The 26,515-nt window shown below is 35.2% G+C and overlaps 1 long non-coding RNA gene across 2 annotated transcripts in view; it reads left to right on the forward strand.

Moving 5' to 3' along the window:
* Positions 1-2,153: 2,153 nt before the first annotated feature.
* The window catches only part of LOC142058359 (uncharacterized), a 160,070-nt gene continuing 135,708 nt past the window's right edge, over positions 2,154-26,515 (forward strand). For both annotated transcript variants that reach the window (XR_012660933.1, XR_012660934.1), the window contains exon 1: positions 2,154-2,259. This is a non-coding gene — a long non-coding RNA (uncharacterized LOC142058359). The remainder of the gene's footprint in view (positions 2,260-26,515) is intronic.

Here is a 26,515-nt window from a genome sequence, read left to right on the forward strand (position 1 = left end):
AACTTGGTCAAAGAACAGCCTCTGAGTTCTTTGGGGAGAACTATCACTGTCAAATTCAGTGCTGGCAGTAAGGTCACCAAGGAGATGGTCTTAAATGACAGTGTCATGAACTTGCCAACTGATTCTTGCCAGCTTGCTGGGGTTCTGGCCAAACCCTTCAGCATGATGGACAGGACAAGTACAGATGAAGCCTTTGCCCTATTGTAGCTAGAGAATGACTGATGATGAATAGAAATTACTCCCAATACAATGTATTACATTATATTTTATAAGCACAGCTGAGCAGTCTCCAACTTACTTGCAGGCCTGAATAACTTCCCTTTAAATAGTTGTTCTTAACAGATGTTCATACTGATGAATGTATATTCTTTTGCCTACAGGCTCCTATTCACCAAATACACAGATTCTGTGTTTGCTTTGATGCTATTTGTTTTGGTTTTGGTTTGCGGTGGGGGAGGTTTATACATGTTACATCATTATTTGTGGCAATTTCAGATTTTGTGCATTTAGTTCTATTGAATTGTCTGTTTTCATGGTACATGATTTTAACATGTACTCTTCTCTGTATTTTGCATATAGAAAAAAATCCAGTTTACAGAGGCCATTTCAGGATACACGTACTCAGGCCAAACAGTTCTAAATTTGAATCACAAAATTTCAAAAGAAATCCTATACTCCATTTTTGAAGTAGTTCAGATAAATATACTTAGAAGAATAGAGCCCTGCTGTAGAATAGCATTTAAGAATTTGTAAAGAAACAATGATAATTTTATAATACATCTTGAACTTCACTTAACTGAAGTAATTAGCTGGAAAAAAATATGGCCGGTCATACTCAGGAGATTTATTTGTAGAGAACCTAATTTAATACAATGCTGAGACTAAAGCTACCTTCTCTCTTAATCTGGGCATGTAATTTTTGTTAATGTTAGAGTTGTGTGTGCATCAACCGAGGATGTCTCTATCCCTAAGTGCTTAACTGCTGTATTCAAAATCATTTTTCTCCTCACAAAGGATTTAATATTAGGATTGTTCAGAATTATATATGGCTTGACTTTAGCAAATAATGTTGGATAATACTTGGCCCGAATTTAGAAAAGGAAAGTTATAAGAAGTGCTTCAATAAATAAAAGTCATTATATATGTAGGATCCGTTAGCTTCCTTCCTCGGAATGTTCTGTAAACTTTCACTAAATAGTGTATGCTGTGGAAGAATCAGTTTACCTATGTCTTTTCTATTTTTTCAGGAATAATAATTTTAAGGATTTCTTATTATTCTCCAGTACTGAAAAGTCAGAGGATAATTTAGGTTGGAAAGGACACTGAGCAGTCTCTTGTCCAAGCCCTTGCTCAAAGCAGGGTCAGCTACGGGCTTAGACTAGGTTTCCTGGGGCTTTATCCAGACAGATTTGGAAAACTTCCAAGGATGGAGAATGCAACAGTATACACAGAAATGTCCAGATAACAGTAATTTCAGTATGATTAATATATGCTCTGACTGCCACAGACAGACTCCCCAGATGTAGCGGTCCTCAGATGGGGCACCTTTGGAGCCCCGCCTTGAAAGATTCTTGACTGCTCTGAGGCAGGTCTGTTGGAAGGTGGTTAGAATTTACATCAGTATATTTCCTAGGTGCTACAGGTTATCTGCGCGGTGTGAAATACTGGCTACTTAGCTGAATCCTCTCAGGATGTGGTTGTACTGAAATGGGAGGAATTAGACATCTTTAGTCCCATTAAAGATCAGGTCAATTAGCATGTGGTTAGGCTTTTAAGTCAAGAAGTACATGCAATTTAGCAAAGTGCCAAGTGATTGAATTGATTGGGTTTGGCACTTAAACTACCAGGAAGAAGAGATGACTTTCTTATGTGCCTGATGAGAGCATATTATACTTGACAAGCAAATGTCAGTACTATTATAACTACCAAAACCATCCTTACACAGATGATGTTTATAAAATATATTTACATTAATGCTAATAACAGCAAAAAAATGAGGATAGCGATGAATACAAGCTCCATCTGTAATTGTAAAACAGTAGCTGTACAGATTGACACTAGTTCAGATATCTTCAGAAATTTTAGTCCTTCCATTAAGGATGCCAGAGCAGCCTCAGTAGAAATGTTTACATTTTTATTTCAGAGCAAGATAGCCTCATATTGAAGATGCTTTTGTTCCCACTGATGTGTGAGGAGCAGCAGAAGTTATTAAAACTTTTTCATTTCTAGATACTGGACCTATATGAAGCTCTTAGTAGGGTAAGTTCTAAAGCTAAAATTTCTGTACTGCAAATCTTAGTCTGTATGTCTTCATCTTCTCACTGTTTACTTTGACAGAGGTTTGGGTCAAACATTTGTCTCATTTACAGAAACGGAGTTCATAACTGCTTGTTTTATAGGAAACTAGCAAACCCCTAGCATAGCATCCAGAAAGAAAGTTAAATAGTTGGAAATAATAAAATAAGCAAATGTCTCCTATGTGCTGCATTGGAAAGATACAGAGCAACGATGTAACATTTTGACTGGATTATGAATAGCAGGTATTACAGTGCATTATTAGACTGCTATTGAAGCAACTATGGATTTTTCAAGCTCTGTTTATTTTGCTTTTTCATAAGCTAAGTTTTAGCTCTTACATTTTCATAAAGGAAGTTGCAGTCCACTTGAGAGTAAATAAAATTATGAAATATGTTTTCTAGAAGAAAAGAAGGCAGGAAGAATGCAGGAAGGTAATCACCAGTACCTGAAACATAGATATTCTGTGTTTCTCAGCAGATGTGCTACTGAATAGGATGGCCAGGCATTAGCATTTTTAATGTCTTCTAACAGCATATGACAAATGTGTCATGAATAATTAGATATTACTAACTACTGAACAGTGCTTAATTCACTTACCTGCCGGTACATTTGCCCTTTCTATCTGACAGCTCAAGTTGAATAAATGCTATCTCTGGCTCTGAACCACCAGCTGCATAGGGCAGAAAGGTCAGTCTTTCACATCATAGAGTGAAAGCTCTTCTCACTGAATAGTAATGCATCTCCTAAGTCTGTACTATTTGAATGAAACTGTCTGGACGGTCAGTGGTATGAACTGGTACTGGACTTTGCTCTCTGATTAGATGGTGTGCTAGCCTCATGGTTTTAATGCAGGTGAGGCATGAATTAACTTCAGTGAACTAAGAAAAGACTTTCTCAAGATATATTCTAAAATTATATGTCAGGAAATTTCTTCTTACATATTAAACAATGCAACAGCCAGCTCCTCAGCTAATGAAAACTCCCTTTCATTTGAAGTAAAAATTCTTTGCTATTTTCTGCTGTCTATAGACCTAGTTGACAGCATTGTTTGGAGGAGTGTCCTGAACTTCAAATATATAGATACTCTAAAGCCTAGAAATTAATTTTAAAAAATTGTTGGGACTACAGTGGATGTGTGTGGTTTTTTAAAGATTTTGCTGCATTTGTTTTAAATTTGTAAGGTCAGGTTTACAAGATTGTGCTGGCTGAGAATATTCTTCACACATATCTCTAAGGCTACACTAGCCAATAAAATCAAATTTACAGCTGGAATAGAATTGATTACCTTAGCACCCTTTGCCAATGTTGTCAACAATTTACATTTCAGGCAGAAAATAAGGGTACATTAAGGGCCAAGACCCTGCTCCAAATGCCATTGAAATCAATGGAAACTTTCACACTGACTGCAGAATACTTAAAGGTCAGGCTCTAAAGTCCAAGTTCTCATGCTGGGAAGCTGCCCCAGTGCTCAGGGCTGGTCACTGAAAAAATAGGCACAAAAAGAAACTCACATCCTGTAACAGGCAGTAGTGCTTTAGCTGTAAGGCTTAGAAGGAGGCAGTATTTTGCTGTAAAGAGTGGAAAAAAGGGCAGAGAAAATTTTTTTATTAAAAAGTTATTAATGCCATTTTAAAAAACAACACCTAATAATTACAGCGATATTTTCCTATACTATGTTTAAGACAAAAATCAATTAACATAACTTTAATTTCCCATATTTTTCATAAAATAGCATAATTTTTCTTTTAACATAAACTTTGATGCATACAAGAAAATAAATATATTTTAGTTTATTTGAAAAATACATAGAAACATTGTTGAAATGAACAAACAGTAGTTGGATAAGCAAAGGAAAAATAAAATTTTTCAGTGATCCAGTGTGTTGGCTGTGTTTAAAAGGAAAACTGGAAAAAAAGAAACATTTTAGGGGGAAAATGAGAAAATAGGTGATATACACAGTGGAATGTCTCAACGTGTAGCTCACACTATGCTGAATTCCATGAATGAAAATGGAGACTGCTAAAGAGCAGGAAAAGTAAAAGAGGAAGTGAGATGGCAGGGTCTTCCACATGAACACCATGATAGAGTTTTTGTGATGTCTTGTTGCATCTTCCACATCTGTTAGAAAGTAATTCATAATCGTTCCTAAAGTTAAACTTAATTTAAAGCACAATGGGGTCTATGCAGTGTTAGAAAGGTAATTTTTCTTTTATGAGGCTGTCTATTAAACTTTGCCTTTCTCAGCATGTACTGCCTAGTCTCTGTCATGCTTCTTAGCACAAATGCTTTGTGAATAAGCTTGAAAGATGCATTTTGACAATAAGATGGGATGGGAGCTTTTGCATCTCAACTGATGAAAAAGGAACTAAGCATTAAAATGTGCTTTTGTGCTGTGCTTTCTGCTGTTGAGGTGCGGTGCAGCTGTTTCTCTTCAGGGGAGCAGGTACATAATAAGAGAAAACAGTGTCTTTGCTGAAATAAGTTGCCATTTTGTCATTGCAATATGTGACTATGGGGGAGGAATGAGCAATTGTTCATTCACACCAAAAGAAATATAAAAAAAAAAAATTACTTTTTTTTTCTAACTGCTGTGAATGCGCTTAGCACACACATATAAACACATTTAAGTTATACAGCACAACTCAAATTGTGTTGGTCTTGATCCATAAAAGAGAAATCCTGAGTTTTCCTTCTCATCCATTTGGTGATTGACTGTCCAGGAGTATTTAAAAAACTGGAAAAAACACTTTTTTTGTTTTTTTCTTTAAATTATTTCTTAACTCTGTGGGAGTCAACTACCCACAGGATTATATAATACTTTTTTTTTTGTTCGATCTTAAGTGAGAAATGGGAAATTACTATATTTATATTGTGAGTGCAGAGGCCAACTCTAAAAACTATTTCATATCTTTTTATATAAAAGAACATTACAAAATGTTTATCATTCGCTGTAACTCACCAGGTACACTCATTCATAAGATGGTCTTAAAATTGCCTATTGTGAGTTTGTATGCGTATGAGGACAAATTGATGATAAAGCAGTTTACCCGTTTTACTAATCATAAACTGCACACTGTGACGAAGCATAATTAAAAAGGAGCAAACATAAGGAGTTTCTTTCAGCATCACTCAGGTGCCTATCTCTTCAAGACTGGGGTTATAACTGCTCTGTTGGTTCAGACCTGTGCTTTTCAATGATAAATTATATTTTTACAGTTAAATAATTCATTATTTTATTTCTGTGAATATTTACAGAACTCTGATCTAAACTGTGGTTGCTCAGCATTTTCATCATCATCATTGCCCAGAACGTAACTTTTAACATATGTTTTAACCACACTTGACTCTTAAAAAATGTGACGTCCCTCCAGTGACCATTACATTGGGTATTTTTTGCACATTCACGGCTTCTTTTGGATGTAGTACGGGCTATATGGGCTAAAGTGATGGTGATCATTTCCTCTAGATGCTTCCTAATGACACTGTATGTGTAAGTTATCAGTAGGAGTGATTCAGCCAAAGCTTGTGATCTATTGCCTGTGCTGCTTACACAACTTGTAACTGGAAAGATCTCTTCTATCTCTCCAAAAACAGATGCTATTTTCTGCTCAGGTATGTGTCTGTTAGTCACCTTGCTGTATTGGTTTTCATGTCCCTGAAGCTTTCATAGGGCTTCATTGTCATTAGGATTTCCAGAATCCTCTCTATCTTCTGCAATGAGCTAACAACTTTAATATTTTCTCTTCACTGTGTAAAGGTAGTCTTCCTTTTTTAGTAGTCTGAAATGATGAAAGGGCTTCCCAGACAGTCTGTGTATTCAGCCTCATAAATTATTTAAACATATTTGGGTGTTATTTTACCAGGCAAATACTGAGTTCTTACCATATTTATCATTATATTTTTAAAAATATTCTGACATGTATTGTAGTATCATTAAAACTTTTCAGCAGTGTTGAGGTAAATCATGCCTGTAGCTAAATGGAAAAGTAATATGGTAATTTCTTTGCATTCACAATAAATTTTCTATGCTGTTCACCCCAAGGCTCTTAGTATTGAGTGAAATGGACTCCTTAATCAGACATGAGACCTCATTGTAATTGTAAATCTCCAGTAAAAAAAAAAAAACAAAAACAACGAAAAACCAAAACCTTAAGAGGACTTGCAATATAACTGTAATATGTTACAAGTTGAACAGTTATAGCTCAGTGTTTAGATTAATATGGAGTGGAGAGACTTGATCCATACCTGCGATATACAGAACCTCAAAATTGGCAATTAGAATGGGAATATTACTGTAGATTAGTTTTACAAATTTTGAAGCTAATAATTTTCTTTGCTTACATATATTTATAAACTATGCATATAAAGAGTCATGTACATGAATTTAAATATGGTGGCTATCTCCTAAATGTGTGGGATAAAATGTATGTTTTAGGCCTCCAAAATTAATGTTGCTAAGGATTGAGAAGTTTGGTTAGTCAAGCGACCAAGTCACTTTAAGTTTCTCATCACAGAGGAACAATCTCTTTTGTAAAATGGACTGTGGAAACTTGAAGAGTGTGTTTGGGGTTTGGATGACAGGAGTTTTGAGGAAAGGTGGCTGTCTGATAGTTAAGAAAACATTTGTTGTCGTCTGTGTTTGAGTACTGCACAAGGCAGTTTCTTAGCACTCTGTCACTGCTGCATGTAGAGAATATATAATTTTTTAAAAAATAAGATTAATATTTGTTAGTAATTGTTGCATTGTGCTAGTAGGAATGTTAAAGTTACCAATACCTTGTTGCCTGAGAACAACCTAGATCAAAAATACTACCCTCAGAGCACGGGAATTGCAGTTGAAAGCAGGCTTCAGGACAGACAGTTTTCTAGTTTATATTTTGCTGTAAACATTCACAGGTGCACTTTGGCATAAATTCAGATCATTACATTTCTCATCAAGCTATTTGCTTCTGTTCTCCTTTGGCCCCATTTTATTCAGTATAGTTGTTAACCTGTGTGCAAAGGCAGCATGATCTATTTGCAAAGCAGCAACAAGAAAGAATGATAGTGTTGCACAACTAATCCATTTTTCACACATGAAAACTACATGGTATCAAGATGAAGACTGGGCCTGGAGGTTTCATCAGCAGTCAGGTTCCTATACCAGGTTGAAACATCAGTAGTAAATAGCTTAAAATCACAGACACCCCAGTGTTCACCAAATTAATGTTCCTCATCTGTTTCCATTTATTATAAGGAACACAGAAGTTATGACTAGACAAGTATTTAGGTGTTGGTAACTACATACAATTTTACCAATGCTTTAAATACAAGCACCATTACCAATATGTATGAAAAGTAAGAAACTAGGCTTTGAACCTAGTACTAAAACTCTGTCTGTGGCTTAACCTGCCATTGTCTCCACAGCTGCCCAAACCTACTATCAACCATGTTAGTGTTCTCCATACATATTTATTTTGAGGAAAACCAAAACTCACAATAATCATTCTGGTTTGTGTTCTTCATCCATCTCAGATTTTATTTTTAAAGCAAACAGCCTCCAGTTGAATAGAAGGACCAGTATCCCTTGAGAAAGAATGCAGAGAAAGGGAATAGGATAATATAAGCAAATGGAAATTGCCAACGATGGGGGGAAGCACTTGGTGAGAGCTAGGGAAAAATAAAAGGAAAATGAGAAGAAATAATTCCTCTAATCTTGGCTCAGTGATGCTTTCTGGATCAAAGAATATTACAGAAATACATCTCCTGTGATTAAAAAGACTCTACTAAGATAAGGAGCATTTGGGGGCACAGTTGGTGCTGCTGAATATTGCTGACTAAATCATTTTCCCCAAGAATGAGAACAGTAGGCACTGATGGTTTCCAAGAATTTGAAAAATAACCTTTTGTTTAGTTAACTGGAGAAAGTCCCTCAATGAAACTTTCTTGTTTCTGTGGAAACTTTCTTGTTTCTGAATCTGTGGAAGATTTGACTATTCAAATCACTGTCATTATTCATAAGTATGGATGGTGATGATCTATACAATCTTCAGCTCACTGTGGTCAGATAATCAAAGAAGGATGCAAGTTTGAAAACTTTGGAGGTTTCTAACTCTGATTTTATTTTTGTGGTTTATATTTTTTCTTAACCTTAATTATTTTTTTGAATATATTTCAGATTTCAAAATTATGACAAAAAGGTGGCATACCCGTAATGATTGCTTATAAGAGCAGTATAGCTTTAAAATGCTTTATAGAGGAAATTTAGGTGATGCCACATGGTCTACCATCATTGAAATTAATTGTCTATATTTCTTGTAAAGCAATTATACCATGCTTTTCCAGATGTACCTGCAGAAGTTAATGATGCATTTGTGAGATTACATTACACTGCTGTAGATTTCTGTCATGAATGCAGCAGAAAATGAACCAACCCCGAGTAATAGGGGGGCACATTTGCTGACAAACTTGTGATTTCCCAATGAAATACCGATCTGCTGCTTACTGACCTGTTTCCTATGCCCTCTCTTATGTGTAGCCCTGTAGCATTTACTGTGGGTTAGTGTGTGAGTTTACTAGTTACCTCTCTAACAAATGTAGTGGTGAAGCCCTAGCTTCACACTTTTGTCTCCCATTATTTCCCTTTTTAAACTCTGAAAGACCAGTGGAACCATTTACACTGTTCACACTTCTCTTCTGTACTCTGCTTGCTCTGTAATTCCTGTATTTACAATAATCTGAAAAAAACATTCCTTGCACAAGCACAGAGGTCCCTCTGTCAATTATTATGTGATTTATATTGATTTATGCCAGTTGAAGTTTTGGGCTAGTATTTTAAATGTACAAAATACATGTATCAAGATAATGGAGCAGATTGTAGCTGGTCGGTGAACGTGTGTGTATATAGCACAGCGAGTATCGCTCAAAGAAACTTCTAAATTTTTCTTCCTGAGGACCAACAACAGTGAAACCCAAAAGCCCTTAAATTCAGAAAACACTAATCTCTCACTGATCTCAGGGCACAGTGGGATACACATTCTCATCAAGTGTTCTGAGTACTGGTAAAATAGTTGGAAAAAGGAAAGCTTCCTTATTTTACAATAAGCCACACAGCAAACACTGTCCTAAAACCTGGGTTAAAGGCAAAGAACAGTCTGTGGCATAAAAACTAATTTAAATTTTGTAGCAATACCTGTACTCCACAGAACCCCCAATCATACATGCTATCTCTGCAGATCTGCAGCCGATATGGTTGTGTGTGCCCTACAAGATCTCTAGCACAAGGCTAGCATGCCTGCCAAAGACTGAACCCTAACTAAAATCAGTCACTTCAGTGGCAACATAATTAGTTCGATATGAACTTAACAAGAAGTCCAGACCCCATGTATACAGTTATAATAATAATAGTCCAGCTCTACCACTTAGGAGCTCTAATTTCACACTGGGTTTATGCTTTCAGTCTATTACTGTTAAGGGATAAAATGATCCAGTTTACAATTGACTTATAAACACACATAAAGAATAGACCACATCTAAGCACACTAGATAGAGTTAGATTCTAAGGATGGCTGTATTAAATGTATTTCAATATGCATGTGCTGTGTTTTGATCCCGTAGCACACTGTGGTATATGTTATTTCATGCAAACATAAAATAGACTGTGAAGGCATTGTAGCATTAAGGCCTGAGATATTATCTGTAGGTTTGACAGCTTTTCAAAACTTAAGACAGTGTAATTCAAATTTTAATTGGTTTGCAATGAAGTAGTTGTTTTGAAATATTCCTTCTTAATAAATCTGTAGCACAGCTCTCAGAAGCTTAAGGAAAAGTACTTCGTGGCCTTTTTCTTATCCCCAGAATCTTCATGCATAGATGTACATCTGCATCAATTGTCTCATCTCCAGACTAATTATCTCATTTACATATTTCATACTTTCTGCTTAGAATGCTCCATGGGACAGCCAAGATGTAAACTGCATGCTGTCAAACACAACCAGTTAAGGGGAGGATGTATTATTTTTAATTAAATATTTTTATGAATTGCAAGGTACATTTAATATTAACAGAATAACATATTATGTAGTGCTTTATATAAAATATTATGTTAAAGAATTGTTACAAGACGAAGCTTCCAGAATGTAAAGAGTGCTACGGTTAAGGGGTTTGTGCAATTTTCCCTGGTCATCTCTTCTACCCTCTGGTATTACTCGCCCTGCATTTTGAGATTCTTGAGTTAATGAACCCTATTCCTATTTCACTTAAGGTGATAGAAAGACTGTCACTCTCATACCAGTTATATTTTGAAGATGTTATGCCGTAGAACTAAAAGTAGAATGGCACATAACTGGTAAAATAGTGAACTAGTGGAAAAGTGAAAGTACAGCAAGCAAGTTCTTATAGCTGTAGGTCAGTCACACCTAATTAAAGAAGTAACTTTGACTCCTTTCACGGTCTGATGCTTAAAAAGAGAGTATAGTTGAAGATTGCCTCAATTTATAAATTTTAGTGTGATTTTGGGACCCTTGATACCACCTAAATGCCTAGAACAAGCCTCCCCTTAAAAAATAATGATCACTTGAGGTTTTCAGGTAAGCGGGCATGTTGCTATTGTATCCCCTTAAGATTACGTGTCTTAGTACCTTGAGTGCGGGGCTGCTTTCTGTCAGAGGTTGCTTGAGGGAATCATGTACTCCTAACTATACTACAAAGTAGAAAACTTGGTAGTCTGCTCGGTGCAGGCTGTGTGACTGTTACACATTCTGCTTTACAGGCTTCTGTTGAGTGAGTTATTTTACATGCAGAGTGCAGAAATGTCATGGTTCACAGACTAATGGCTGCTAGCCCACTTCCTTGTATAGCAAGATTAATTTGCTATAGGTTGAACCAAATAAGCACCCTTGACAGGCAGGATGTGTGTCCTTTCAGTGACTGAAATGAATAGTTATCCCAGTTAGTACTGACCTTTCAGTTCGACTGAACAGCAGCTTGGTATTGTTCCTTCATTTGAGGATAGATATTGCTACTTTTCCTCTGCTAAGTACTGCTAAAGAATAGCAGGATATGGCCTGTAATAAAGTGTAGATCTCTGCAGAGATGGTAGGTGATCCTTTGTGGTCCTTTTATCCCCTGAACTGTACCGTCAGTAATTTTATGTTTGATCTTTCTTTATACTTTACCACTGATCTATAAAAAGTAGTTTGATGGTAAGTGAGCAGAGAAATTTCTGACGACCACCTGTCTACAGACATCACGCATGGATTGCTGTCCTTAAAAAGAAAACCCCATCGGAACAGCTTCTAATAACTCAGATTCACATAAAAGGCTGAGATCTATATGTACAGCTATGGAATCCATAGGCAGTTCCTGAAGCCACTGCACATAAGAGGCCAACTATTATAATGCAGATTTGTCTGCAGCTCTGGAAAAATAATTCTGCTCAAACCAGCATCACTCTGTCTGAATAATGGAGGTAATGGAAAAAAAACCCCAAACAACCAAACATTCCCCTAGTCCCCAAAACAAATCAGAAAAACATTTTGCAACATGTAGTTCATCAAAAATTTGAGAACTGTTTTCCTTTACTCTTGTCAGCACTGTGTGATGCTTTATACTGCCCATGATAACAAAGAGGGCACTTAACTGCTTTTTAATGCACTCTTAGATTCAAGGTGTGTGGAATAGAAGTATTTCATATTGCTCATTTATGGTACCTTTACATACAGCAGCTCTTTAACATAAAATTTAAAAAAGGGTTGAAATACAAACACTAAATATTTCACAGCTGTAAAATTAAAATCAATGAGTTAGTAAAACCACAAAATTATGTTTAATAGCTTAGATATTGAAACCAGTATGTTCATTCTGGTTCCTTCCACATACAGAAGAGCTTATACTATGCTCATCTCCAACCAATTGAAACTATAAATACATTAAACAACAAAATCAGCTAATTATAATCTAAAGTGTATTTTCTTTTAACTTCTATAGGGCCTTAATAGCTACGATATGCATTACTTCTGGTATTGACTCTGTTTCAGTATTTCTATCCAGCAGCCCTATTTTCTTCATCTACATTTTTAACCTCACAGTTGCCTGATTCAGACTTCTTACATGCTCAGTAATTTCTGTCAAGAAAGAAACAAGAGTTGCCAGGGCCTAATGGCTTTAACTTTAAATGTCCTGTTTAATTACAACTTCCTAGACATTTTCACTGTCCCATATGTATTTTTGTCAGCTCTAAGAAAAAGGAATTACTCTAGTAATAGCACTGAAAGGGTATCTTTTTTTAGACTGAATTTTGTGGATTCCAGTATTTTAACCTGTGAAAGGCGCTCTCTGTACTGATAAATTCCCATCTCTATATTTTAGATTTTATTTTTCAGTTATAAAAAGAATTCTATCTTCCATAGGCCAATGCTCAAATCTTAAATGGAAATATAAATTACTTTTTAAATTATCTGATGTTTCTTTGTACAATTTTTGCAACATGCTAGGTATCCCTCTGTGGTCCTAGGCATACTGGAAATTATATTCCTGAAACTGAAGGCTTCTAAACAGCAAAGTAGTACCTTTTCTTTTATCTTCAATCAGGGAGTCAAATCCCCAGGTCCTTAATCAATTCATTGATTATATTCAGGTTCATTTCTACTTAAATGAGGGGAGACTGAGTCTAGATAAGGATGTTAAAATTTGGCCTGGCACTATCCGCCCCTCTCCTGAAGGAAGAAAGCAGTAAATCCATTTTATTTCTGAAACAGGAAATTCAGAATTACTTACCACTAGCTTAGCTCTATCTTCTTAGAAGTCAATAGTAAATCTTGTATTGATTTTAATGGGAATAATTAGGTCAGCTCTGAAAATCTGAGAATCTATAATGACTAGCCTCTGTAATGCACTTTAGTATCTTCCAAAATAAGCACAAAATACACTGTGAAGCCTACCAAATGCAGTGATTCCTTAGGCTGGATCCAGCTAGCTCTTGTTAAAGTTCAGTAATCCACAACTTTGTAATTAGTACAAACTTGTAGTTCCTGGAAGTGAATGTAGAGAGTATGGGTTTAGATAAGGTCCTGAGCTGCTATGCTCTACTAGTTTGGAAGCAAATTATAACTGCTCCTATTTTAAAAGTGCATATTCTTATCATTCTAAGCAATTGAGTAAAATTACATTGCTTGTAAGAAGCGCTTTCTAAAATAGGTGCTTGGATACCATAGTAATAATGAGCTTAGTAAAAATGCTAAACTAAATGTGATCTCACAAAAGCAAAATGTGGCATAAGGCTAATTCATAAAACTGCCTCGTTAACTGAAATTATTTGTAGCTTGTCAAATATTAAATTGCTCAAATCAGTCCTTTGTAATTGAATTTCACAGAAATTAACTGTTGTAGTAATGAATTTAGACTGTACGCTTTGTGTATTTTCTCCAAATTAATATTATGTAAATACTTGGCTGTGTCTTTTGACAAATTTTGTTTTTTTTAATACCCCCAAAAATTGAAAAGTTAAACGTCTCTTATTTGCATTACACTTAAAATTTATTTAAAGCTTAAGTGAGCTTGAGAAAACCAGAAGTCATCCGAAACAAATTTTGCCGGATGGTGTGCATTGTCATGTTCATTTTGAAAATGAAAGCACTCTGCCTGATAATGGTTTTCTGCTATTTGCTCAGAAATTTTTAAAATTATATTTACTCAATTTTTCCAGTCTTAAATGAATCCACACATTTGCTTTGTACCTGACATATAGAAATTTTACAATAGAAAGAAAACCCAGTTTTATCACTGTCTTAGAAGACAATCTTCAGTAAATTTCAAAGTAACTATGTAGCAAAAATGATGGCTAGTCATGGGCCCATGTGCAGTAAAGATTTGCTCGTGTAGTGCGCAGGTGACTTTTAAAAAGCATTTAGGCTTCTAATACTTGTTAATATCCTACCTTGCTATTAATTCATAAATATACCTTTGCTGATTATATCTTTCTCAAACATACATAAAATAATGCTTCTAGGCATGTATATGAGCATCTTCACTTCTCTGTGATGCCTGAGAAAACTGTTTGTGAGATCCGTATCTTTTCAAGATGTCCTTAGGGATCCTGTAATGAGTTTGCCTCCCATATTATTTCTGCTGCAGAGCCACAGTATGGCAAAGAAATTTCAGACACTGTAAAAAGCACATCACAGCGTCTGGATTAAGGAGCTTTAGGCAGCATATAAAGTTGTACTGCAGGTCAGCATGTTTTAAATAAAAGTAATCTGAAAGTAAAAGGATAGGGATTGAGAAATTTGAAATTTTTTCCCAGTGTGAGATGTCACTACCCTATATAAGACATTATGTTATCGGTACCATGGTCCCTTACTACTGATGGGTTTTTTTCAGCATTAATAGGAATAATAATATTATCAGATATATTGTTTATTATTACATGATTTATTAGGTAATATGGAGCTTCAATTATAAAATCTGATCTTGTTCAAATGCGACTATATCTAGACTACCATCGATACCAGTAGACAGAAAGAAAAAAAACCACCTCTAAATAAATAATTCATGCAAAATAAGAAAAGATGAAAGGTAATTGAAATTGATGTTTAGTTGTCTGGGTGATGAAGTGGAACGTGTTCCTCATCAGGGAGTGTAGTGACAGGATGAAAGGTAACAGTTTTAAACTGTTCTAAACTGATTTAGATTAGATATTAGGAAGAAATTCTTCACTGTGAGGGTGGTGAGGCACTGGAACAGGTTGCCCAGAGAAGTTGTCGATGCCCCATCCCTGGTAGTGTTCAAGGACAGGTTGGGATGGGGCTTTGAGTGACCTGGTCTGGTGAAAGATGTCGCTGCCCATGGCAGGGCTGGGCAGGTAGGGCTGGGGGTGGACGAGATGATCTTTAAGGTCCCTTCCAACTCAAACCATTCTATGATTCTATGATTCAGTGCTATCATTAAGAGGAACCGTAGGCCTTTGCAGTTAACCAACCATCCTGTGCACATACTGGGTGCACTTATCTCCTTCACACAGTCTCCAAGGGTATAGCAGGTATCATCCAGGACACTGTTCTGTCCGAGATTGCATCACGGGTAACATTTGTAGTCTGGGCACCCTGAAAAAAACCATCATTTTATATGTCTATAAGTTTTAATGACACTAGGAAGATCAGTAGTACTGTTTTTACAACAGTCGGTTAAAATCTTTACTGTTGTACGCTGTGGTGTAGGGTTCAGTTTTGGAGAATTTTTTAATAGTGGTTGATGTTCTACCCAATAGGTACAATTTACTTGCTCATCCGATTACAGCATCATCACGTTGTTGTATGCAAAGTTGTTAGGCTTTGTAAGCATTTGATAAAAGCTGCAGCCCCATATTTTGTAGCAATATTTTTCTAATCGTACTCTTGCCTAAGAATCCAGGAAAGATGTAAATATCTGTGATTGTTTCTGCAAGTAAATAAAACAGGCATAAATAATAATAATAGAGGGGTGGTACTTTATCTGCTGTTTCTTTAATAGCCTACGGTGCACAAGGAAAGATATTTTTGTTCCTGGGTACAGCTGCTTATTCAAGTCGTGGGACTTGATGATCCTAGAGGTCTTTTCCGGCCTTAATGATTCTATGATTCTATGACTTCTCTGCATTGTAAGACAAAATTGAGAGTTGTGTGGTGGTTGTTCCCCAGTGGTGACTGCCAGAGCCTCTTGTGAGACACAAAGAAAAGGGGGAGATGGGGGTGGGGGAAGGGGTTTGGAGTCCTCAGACAATAATAAAAAAGCAAATAGGAAAGCTTTGATAAAACAAAAAATTTCACTGCTGCTTTGATACTGTTTTGAAAAACTTTGCTGTCATCACAATGGAATTCAAATAACGTGGAAATGGAACTTTTCAGGGTTTAATATTTCATATGGAGTTACCTCTGTACTTCACAATGAAGTACAGACTATAGAATCATAGAAATAGTGGAAAATGTACATCTAGATTTATAGTCTTCAAAGGAAAATATTTCAAAAACTATCAAAATCATTTTATATCAGCTTAAAACTTGTGTATCCATAAGTTAATAGCATTACTGAACGCTATAGAACTTATTTTTTCTGTAGGTCTACTGTTCCCTCACCTACATATGATTAAACATGCAATCAATTATATTTTTAAGTGAATCGTGTGTTTTACATGCACTTTTCCAGGCAATTTAGGCAATAGTTAACATTTCTTGTTCACTTCATTGCAGGAAAAATGGGCTAAATCGCTGATCTAATAATAGTAAACACCATATTGGAATGAAATAGGATCCTTAAACAGATATGTAATGAACTAGCAAGATTAGGTAGTAACAAAAGCAATATTTTTTATAACAGTGGTGCCTTTCTGGGGTCTGCAGTGCCTGTTTAGGTCACTGAGTGAATGTAGTAGTGCATCGATGCACAGTGCTGTTACCACACCATGGTAGCTCTGCTCATTCTGCCTCTGAATGACTTTTGCATGCAAGAGTCTGACACTTTCCAGTATGACAGGGAAGTATGGTTTGCAACAAAAATAAGGGACTGAAACTTTGATGAGAAAAATGTTTGTCAAACAAAAGCAAAGGATTGCTTTTAGTAGTAATAAAAAATAATAAGACACATTAACAATAAAATGTGCCTCTGCATCGTTTTTGTTTTGAGCAGGACACTAGTGGCCATCCTGGATGGACAGCCTGGCCAGTGTATGCCACTGGTGTAGATAATACTACCTATTTTCTAGACCATATTCAACAGAGGAAAATGCCTTTTAGAAAGAAATGCTGCTATTCTGAATTCTGCAAACTGTCAGCCTCTGCTAGCTATTTCTAAGTAGTTATCACCGTCCCACAGAGAACACATGGGATCTGTGGTGCAGCGACAGAAATTGGGAGATAAGATGATGACGTGCACTTGATTCGATAGACTGTATAGATTGTATAGAATTTCTAAGAGAAGGGTCAAACAGCTGTTTCTTTGTAGATTGTCATATTACATCAAGTGCTGTAGCAATAACTTTTACATTTTTATCTGCTTACAGAAAATTCCAGAAAAAAAACCCCAACTGTTTCTCACTGGTTATACACTTATTGTAATTCCTTATTGCACAGTGAGATTTTGTAATAATAATTATTCACCATAAGATTTCTTTTTCTTCATCTGTTTTGCAGTTTCCTGTGTTAGACTAAACTGATATTACATGTCACAAGTGACTGAATTCACTGACAATTTACCTCTGAAAGCAGGATATTGGGAGTAACAAATGAACTGAACAATGACATTGTTAAAGGGAGGAACAAAGTATTTTCTGGCATCATTTTTCTGAGATGAAAACTCTGGAATAGAAATTGTTACACTGTAAATTAAAAAAAATTATCAGGATAGGAACTGATATTAAGTGAAGTAATTTGGTAATTTGGTAATTTGGAGAAAATGATCTAAAATGTTAGACTGGAGACAGCTATTAAGCAATTTCACTTACATTACAGAATGTCCCATCTTCAACTTGGAAGAACCCAAATGCATTTACTTACTGCAAATTTAATGAAATAGAAAATACTGATTAAAGGAAGGTAGTATGTGCTAATGTATGGCCATTAAGATTTACGAAAATTGAAGTAGATGGTTTCAGATTAGACTTTTATTTCATCAAGTGTTTTTTACGTTTATTTTTACCATGACAATTCAGCTGTCAGAGCTCTGGAATCTGTCTGAAGGGAGGAATGCACAGATGGAGGTACAGTGTTGAGTTTCACATAAATGATTTTCAGGTTTGACAGTGTCCTTCCGTTATCAAACAGCATACAAAGAAGCTTAAAAAAACCCTTGAAGTTGCTGACTACTAATGCCCATGGTTTCTGATTCCCATGTTAAATTCTCTAAAAAACCAAAGACACACAAAACAAACAAACAAACCCAAAAAATGTAAGTAGCTCAGGTACTTTAAAATTCCTCAGGAAACCTTTTCAATGTAAAGGTTTTACATAAGTATATCTCTAAATGCCATTAAGATAGATGGACCATACAAATATATTCCTTACTTGCTAGTGTATTCTGTCATAGTGTATTGACCTTCTGCTATCTTGGGTCAGGCCCCCACTGGGGACTTTAATAATCTTTATTGGTGAAAGCGTTTGCATCCCCATGAGGCTAGTTTTGAGGTCAGCATTTATAAGGAAAGACTGCTGAAGGAGGAATAAAACTAATCATTTTTTTATGAAACCAACACTGCAGTGAGTATGAATAAATAGTGGCTGAACATTGTTCTACAGCTCATTAGAAGAAGGGGAAAATAGGTGAATGAAAGAACTTCAGAGTTCTAAACTGTAGGCTGTGCAATTTATAATCAATTGCCTTCCAAATCTAGATGGAAAGGAGATTAGACAATAACTGGGAATAGTTCTTTCTGTCCACCCTGGGACTTTCTGCCAATGCTGCAAAAAGCACCGTCATTCAAATAAAATTGTATGTAATGTTTTTGATCTGTTTGGTCTATGGAACTTGACTTTAAACAGAATCTCCTCTTCAAAATATTTAAATAAGGTTTAGGGTGTTAACCTAGGGCCCTGATTCAGAAGAACCTTTTTCATTTCAGTGTAAATAGGTTTCATATCAGTGTTAGAGAAAATGAAATGTTTCACTAAGTACTTATTAAAATGTATAACATCTCTAGTTGTTTTCTCAGGATTATACATTAACTGGTAATCCCTAAAAATAAAAGTTGACAGTATCCTTTTATTTTTTTTTCTGCCACTGTGTGAGATTCAGTGCTGATGATGACTAAGAGAACAGCAGAAAGATTATAATGAAGTGTAGGTCTAGGATATCAAATGAGACCGAAGGAACAAAAAGTCAGTTACAAGCAGCTGGAGAAGAACTACAGAAAAGTAAAATACAAAAAGAAGTTATATTTACATTTGATAGTGGAAACAAGTCACATTAAAGACTTGTTGATGTGGAATCAATTTATTTTAGATAGTTTTACTATTAAAGGGTAAATCTGAAGCAAAACTATAGACTGAAGTAGTTGAGAACTCACACATCTGGATCTCAAACATGACTCCAGAGGGTTCGGATATGAGTATGGCTTATCAAACGTGTATGTATGGAAAAAGAGTCTTTTTTAATAAATTGTGAAAGGACACAGCTTAGGCATTGGAAGAAAAAGAAATTATGAACAGTGTTAAGAGAAACAAATGTAGAAATTAAGTACTTTTGATTAAGCTTTCTTCTCAATTAATTCACTATAGTTCTTGGTGAACTTGCCTTTTTTCAGGCAACACAAAATTTGCAAATAAAACTGCTTTGTGAAATTATGGACTTAAGTAAAATGCATCCTATAATGATGACAGAAAAGTATTTCTTCTCAGAGTTAAAATATGTTGTGTATCACATACTCATGATAAGCTATGAAAAGGCTTTTACTCTGTACAATGCTATGTCTATTTGCATTCACCACTTCTTTCTACAGGAATATAGGCTATGCTTCAAAATTCCTCTGAATAGATAGCATTCTATAAAATATTTAAAAGTTATTATGCAGAATGTAGAAAAAGTAGGAAATCTATATTTTGTAAAATTTTGTATTTTAAGATGAGCTTAGAATTCTTTGCAGCTGTTTGCAGCTGGACATTTTGTTGTCATATGGATGATTGTCTCTATAATCTTTTCACATTAATCATAGTAGTTGTCATCTGGATATACTAATTCCATGAGGTTTTGATCAGGTCTATGAATATTCTCAGCCTATCTCCAGTTCAGATGTCATGTATTACTGAGAACCTTGTCCAAGCAGATACTGCCACTGCATATTTGGTTAAAAATGTGGTGTTTTAAGAGGAATGATTTTCTTTTCCCTGTAAAGTGGTGGGTGTTCCTGTTCAGATGTGTCACCTAGGTTATGCTGTGCTTACAGACAGTACAGGCAGTTTGGAGTTCACACTTATTAAATGGCTAATATTTTTCCTTTTTCATTAGCAAGAAAAAGACAGGAGCACAAAATGAGGTTAGTCTGTATTTGACAAATACAAATATGTTATAGGGTGTTTATTTCATCATTTGGCTCTTTTTGCTTGTAGAGTTCTGAATTGCTGAGAGTTTGTAGACTACTTTTATCTATTAGCATTATTATCACCAGTGATGATCTTCGCTTTCCTAAATATTTTGCAGGTCCTGGTTTAATTTTGTTTGTTTTTCTGGGGAGCCTTTGTAAAATGGTTCAAGAAAACTAGCAGTCTCTCAAGAATTTTATATTTAATGTTTCCAATTTTCCTTTTGCTATTTACATCTTTTTAAAAGAATCAGATGCTGAGACACAGTCTTGTATTATTAAATTTCAATTTACCATTGAATAAATGGGTACAGAATTGACTACTGTAAATATATTAAAATTCAGCTGAGCTTTATCATGGAGAGATCTAAATTTGGGGGTCTAGATATAGGGAGGAGCACCATACATACTTCACTATAATTTGGCAGTCTTTCCAAGGCATCTACTTTTACCTGTTCTTTATGCAGGATATTGGTCAGATTGATCTTACAGCTTATCTTCTCTACCTGTTATTACATTTTTATATTTAAAAATATTTAAAACAGAAACAAAAAACCTAGTGTCTTTATTAGTCTTCTCTTAGGCAATAACTATTTGTGTAAACTAAATGTGTATGCATTACGTACACATATGTCCCTAGAAGAAATAAATTATTCTTGTACATCAGTAACTGGAAGCCAACAACTTTGAAATGTGAGAAGAAATCTCTGTTACTGATGTATAGTGGTTCTCTGAAATGTAGAAAGAAGTGAAATGAGGATGATCTCCTCCGGCTCCATACAAAAACGGAAAAATTGAAGTAGGAATCTTCAGCATGGAAAAGAACTGACTGAGGGATTACAGAGTGTAATAAGATGTGGAACTGTTTTCCACAAGATATTAGGGATGCGGAATGTTCTGAAGAGTGGTGGTGGCTGGGAGAGCACTAGATGCTGGCCCCTGGTCGTATGCAGTTGATCATTGCTAGACAGAATAATGGTCCAGAAGGATCTTAAGGAATCACTAAAGTCATTCTCATGTTTTTAAAAGAGAATCACTAATGCAAAAAACTACTCCCCCCAAAACATCACCAAAAACTAAAAAAATAAAAGCCCCCAAAACCTAGCAGCAGAAAATTTTTACACCCTTTTGTGGTGTTAAAAAATTAATATGTGCACATTATGACCAGCTTGATTTATATATTCTAGGAACCATTGGGCAGAAGTGTTACAGACACAAATGCATTACACTAAAAATTTTTCTAACCATTCGAAGTATGTCTGTTTTTAACATACTGAAACACAAGAAATCTGAAGTAAATTGCTGAATTTTGCAGGTTTTACACATCTGTGCCTCAAGCCACTCCCTTCACTATATGAATATAATCTCTCAAAAATATTTCTTAGGAAAATGTATCTCAAAACAACCCATTTGATTATTTAATGTTAGAAATCCCCAAAGATATCACTGCTGTCTGTATAATTCTAATTTTCTCTAAACATAACATTCGCATGATTAACATTTTCAAGATTGAGGTTTAATCTTGTGTACATTCATTGTATGCAAGGACGGGACCACCTGCAACGCATTGTAGAAAATGATGAGGAAGTTTTTACTGAGAAGAATATTCTTGACAATAGGATACTCTGTGTATCAAGTGTCAATGGGGCTAATCACATAGTCAAAAGAATTCACTAATGTGTTTCTTGTTCATGCCATGATCTTATAGTAAGGAATTAGTGTACTTTAGAAGACATATAGTTCTCCACTGGGAAATTCTTGTAGTTAGTCACAGGTAAGCAATTAAGGATTGCAGTAAAACTCCGAAAAAGCCCCCATATTCATCATACAAACACCACATATTTATGAACATACTGCTAATATTTGCAGATAGTTAAAGCTATCAAGTTTTACTGAATGATATTTGTTCATTTAACGAAATTCAGTGAAATCAATGGGATAAAATTTCTGCTTGTCTACAAAGAAATGATTCTGCATTGCTGAAGCTTTTTTTCAAAATCATGCCCAGTTTTTCAAATCCTTTAGTTAGTGACAATAAGTAATGATGCTTTTGGTTATATTCATTAACATAAATACACAGTTACTCTACTTTTAAGCCAAAGAAAGATAGCATTAGAACTGAAGTAATAATTTCTATAGATTTAAAAGTATAAAATTACAAATGGTGGTGGATTAAAATTCCGACAGCAGAAAATAATGCAACAAGCATGCATATAAATCCAAGAAAATTCAAAGTCTCCTGCAGTATCATGTGCCATGGAATTCCTGAAACAAATAAACATTTCTATAAGATAATAAATCCTGATCAATGTGCAGGTAGAAGTCAGATATTTTTTTAAAAACTGATTTTCAGTCTTTTTAATAATACATTTTTTTTGGATTGGGAACCGAATTTGCAGTGGGCAACTGAAAGGTAACATCTCTCATCTGAGTAGGTTCTGAACCTGGAGGCTGGTCTTTTACTTGGAGAAAATAATGCACCTCCACAAAAGAGAAACAGAATTGGTTTAGATTCATCCATTTTCCTCCCTCAGTGGCAAATTGAGGTCTTCAGGTGGAAAAAGATGCGCTGTTCCGTGGCCCACATATAACAAGTACCTCTGTTATTGGTTCAATAATTCGAGTAATCACATGTATATTTGAATATGCATTGTGATTATTTTTGTGATCATATACAAGAGCAAAGATGCATTATTCTCAAGATTATTGTAAAGGTATTCAGCACTTTGGAACAGTGGGAATGGATGAAATTGCCTATATATTAAACAAGCATTATAAGATACTTTAGACAAATATGAATAATAAAATATGAAGTAGAACTATTCATTCCTACATGCTCTGAAGACTTAATTATGAAGTCTACAAGTTATGACTTCTGTATTTTATTCCTTGCTTTGCTATCAGATTGATACATAGTGCCAATAGCTGTACAGTCTAATACAGGAAAATGCCTAAAAGCATTTCTACATTTAATAACAAACTAAAGCATAGTGCTATGCTGAAGTTAAATTCAAAACTTCTTTTATGCCCATGCTACAGGTTTATCCTGTGTATATTTGGTAAGAAAGAGGTACCTTGAAAGCATATAGTCTGAAAGTCAGGAAAAAGCTGGATTCTTGCCTCCAAACCTGGTTCAAGTTCCTTAAGAATATGGATATCTACTACTACTCAGAGCTGAAGTCTATTTCTGATGATAATCATAGTAATTATACAACATGAAAAATAATAGAAAAACCTTGAAATCTGGACAAAAGTAATTTAAACCCATTTGTCTAACTTCTACTCTTCCATCTGGTACCTTTCTCATTTAGCCTGTGAGCCATGTAATGTGGTATAGCAAAATACTGCTTAAATAATCCAATATAGAAAAAGTTGCAGTAAAGCACATGGAAACTTCATGGAGATTCAGTGCAGCAGGCTAAAAACATGTGATTATTCCTGCTTCCTGGCTGAGGGACAGTGCTTATCGAAACAGTATAATGTGCTCACAAGTGAACATCTGCCACTGCCCTTGGAACAGTTACCAGCTAAATGTTTGCTGGCCAGCAATGATTTATATGGCCCACTGGTTATCTGACAAAATAAGAGGAAATTTCCTGTCTGGGAGAAACATCTCAAGAAGTACACTGCTTTTGGCTGGAGTGAGATAGGTAAATCAAAGACGGAAAATTTTCTCTGCTTAAAGATACTTAGATAAAAAGGCAGAATTTTGGGGACAGTCATCTGGTTCAGGCAAGACTTAAGACAAAAAGAAAGTTTAGTGAGCACATTCCTTGTGAAGATATTTGTTTCCATGAGCCAGCATGGGGAGAAGATTGCTTTTTCAAGCTCAAACTCCTTCTTTATTGGCTATTGGTACTCAGGAACGGAAACAGCTGAAATATAATTCACTGTACAAATTAAATAATGATTCCTTTTCTTGTAGCTTAATGCTTTTGTGTACTAACATTTCAACTTTGGTGCCCAGTAAATGAAAACTCTATCAGTATGAGTTATGTGTCTTTGTAAACAAGCTTTGTCAAGACAGCTTACCTAAGCAATAGACAATTTTCAGCACAGAAAAGAGAGTACTGTTTTTACTGTGATTAGAGGTACTCTTAAGTGTGCTGTGTGGTGTAACTCTCTCCGTTTTGCTTATCATTGAGGTCACCCCAGATCTCAATAACACCACCAAATCTTCAGTTGTATAAAATATTTGGCCCTGAAAAATAACAATACCTGTTTAAGGCAAAGAAAAGAGAAACTAAGCTTTCATTAATGTACAGACCCTCCACAATGACAGTAAATTTGGGGCAGGAAATGTAGGTAGGCAAATCATCATACATAGAAAAACAAACTGATTCTGCAGCTAAGCTCATCTGACCTGGGCAAAGTTCCTTTTAAAATCATACCGAGTAATTGTGTCATCTTTAACATGCAAGCCAGCTCCAGCCAGGCAGTGAGAGAATTGAGATGTAGCCTTGGCAGTTTTTATTTACTCACTTAAAGCTTTTCACAGAAACACATAATTATATAGTTTAACTTTTCATGATTGCGAAGAAAAGCTTGGTAATATACTCTTAGGCCTAAAGAAAGAAAGAATGAGGAAGAAATCTTACCTGTGTTATTTTAAAACTAGTCTCATGATGAAAATATTTGCAGTTTTGGAAAGCTTTGGGGAAGCTGACCTGTGACTTTTGACTGTGACATCTTAGAAACCTCTAACCGCACACTTGTGACTTTCATTGCTGTAAATGTTCCACGAGGGTCACCAATGTAACAATGGAACACTTTTTTACAGCTTAGCGCAGTACATCTAATAAGAGAAAAAAAAAATCTTAATGTCATGGGAATTTATTCAAGAGGTTTTTTACTAGGAAGTAAGTTTTTCACAAAAGGGTCTCACTGTCTGGTGGCTTACGCTTAATCCTAATTGATATATTAACCAAGCAGCCACGTATCTTAGACGTAGATGATGTCTCTTGTAACTGTTTTCCTGTAAGCCTTGTTTGTAGTAGACTCCAAGTTTTTTTTTATCATAATGTAGCATGAATCAGGCAATAGTAAGGATGATTTTCAAAGTGAATTGTCTATGTTATAAGACTAGATGGTACATGTAGGCCAACTTATTAAAAACTGAAAGAAAATAATTCCTCTATTAATCTGGGGAATTATAAGTAACTCACTATCCAGTTACTACATTGATATGGTAGTGTGACCCCAAGAGAATTATTGCCAGCCTTCACCTGTTTTGAAGAAGGACAAGATAAATGTAATTTAAAAAATCCTAATGATAAATTCCAGCACAACTTTTATTGTGTTCTCATAAAAAAGTGTCCCCAATGCTGATTTCTGTAATACAGAAAATCTGTCAATAAGTGGAAAATATTAGCAGGATTGATTGCAAACACTCATAGGCAAATGATTTTCAAATTGCATTGTATTTGTAAGACAGATCATGGCAAAAGATCCATGCATGTATTTCTTTTTTATACTTGCTTACATACCCTTTCACTGGGAGTCAAAACAGTATTGCAGTTCATGCTATATCAGCAGTTGCAGCTTGGTTCTTGGATCATATACTTTCCTTCCTTGTACCCCTTTTTAAAATAAGTGATTTAAAATTATTTAAGTAAAAAATACAAAGAACTTTGCAAATTAAGCAAAACAAACAAAACAAATTACCAAGACCAGGTAATCAAAAAGCCATTTTGATGTGAAATAACTACTTATTTGGAATGCTACTAGATCAGCTGTCTTTAAGAGTGTACTTAGAGTGTACTTTTAGAAATTTATAATTATTTATTAAATTAAATAATTTATTTTAGAAATTAAATTATTTAAATTTAGTAATGATATTTACTCAACTGCATTGTAGGAACGAAAATGAGGCAGTACGTTATTTCTCAGAAAACCCAAATTTTTCCGCTATTCAGGGTCTTAATGCCCATATAATGTGCTAAACCCCACCTACCTTCATTTTATTATCTGTAGAAACATTGAGTTGGAACATCCAGTCATAATCACTTTTCATTCAAATTGATCACAGCTTTGAAATTTGTGCTATGAAAGTAATCACATCATAAGAAAGACCAAAAATTAGGTCATTTGAATAAAAGGGAAATTATCATACAACTAGAACACATTCATATCTCTTCTTGCATACAGCCTTTCAGGCAAAGTTGCACATATAGCATTTTTGTATTCACTTGAATGTCT

Source organism: Phalacrocorax aristotelis, chromosome 6 (assembly GCF_949628215.1).
Source record: "Phalacrocorax aristotelis chromosome 6, bGulAri2.1, whole genome shotgun sequence".
Lineage (NCBI taxonomy): Eukaryota > Metazoa > Chordata > Aves > Suliformes > Phalacrocoracidae > Phalacrocorax > Phalacrocorax aristotelis.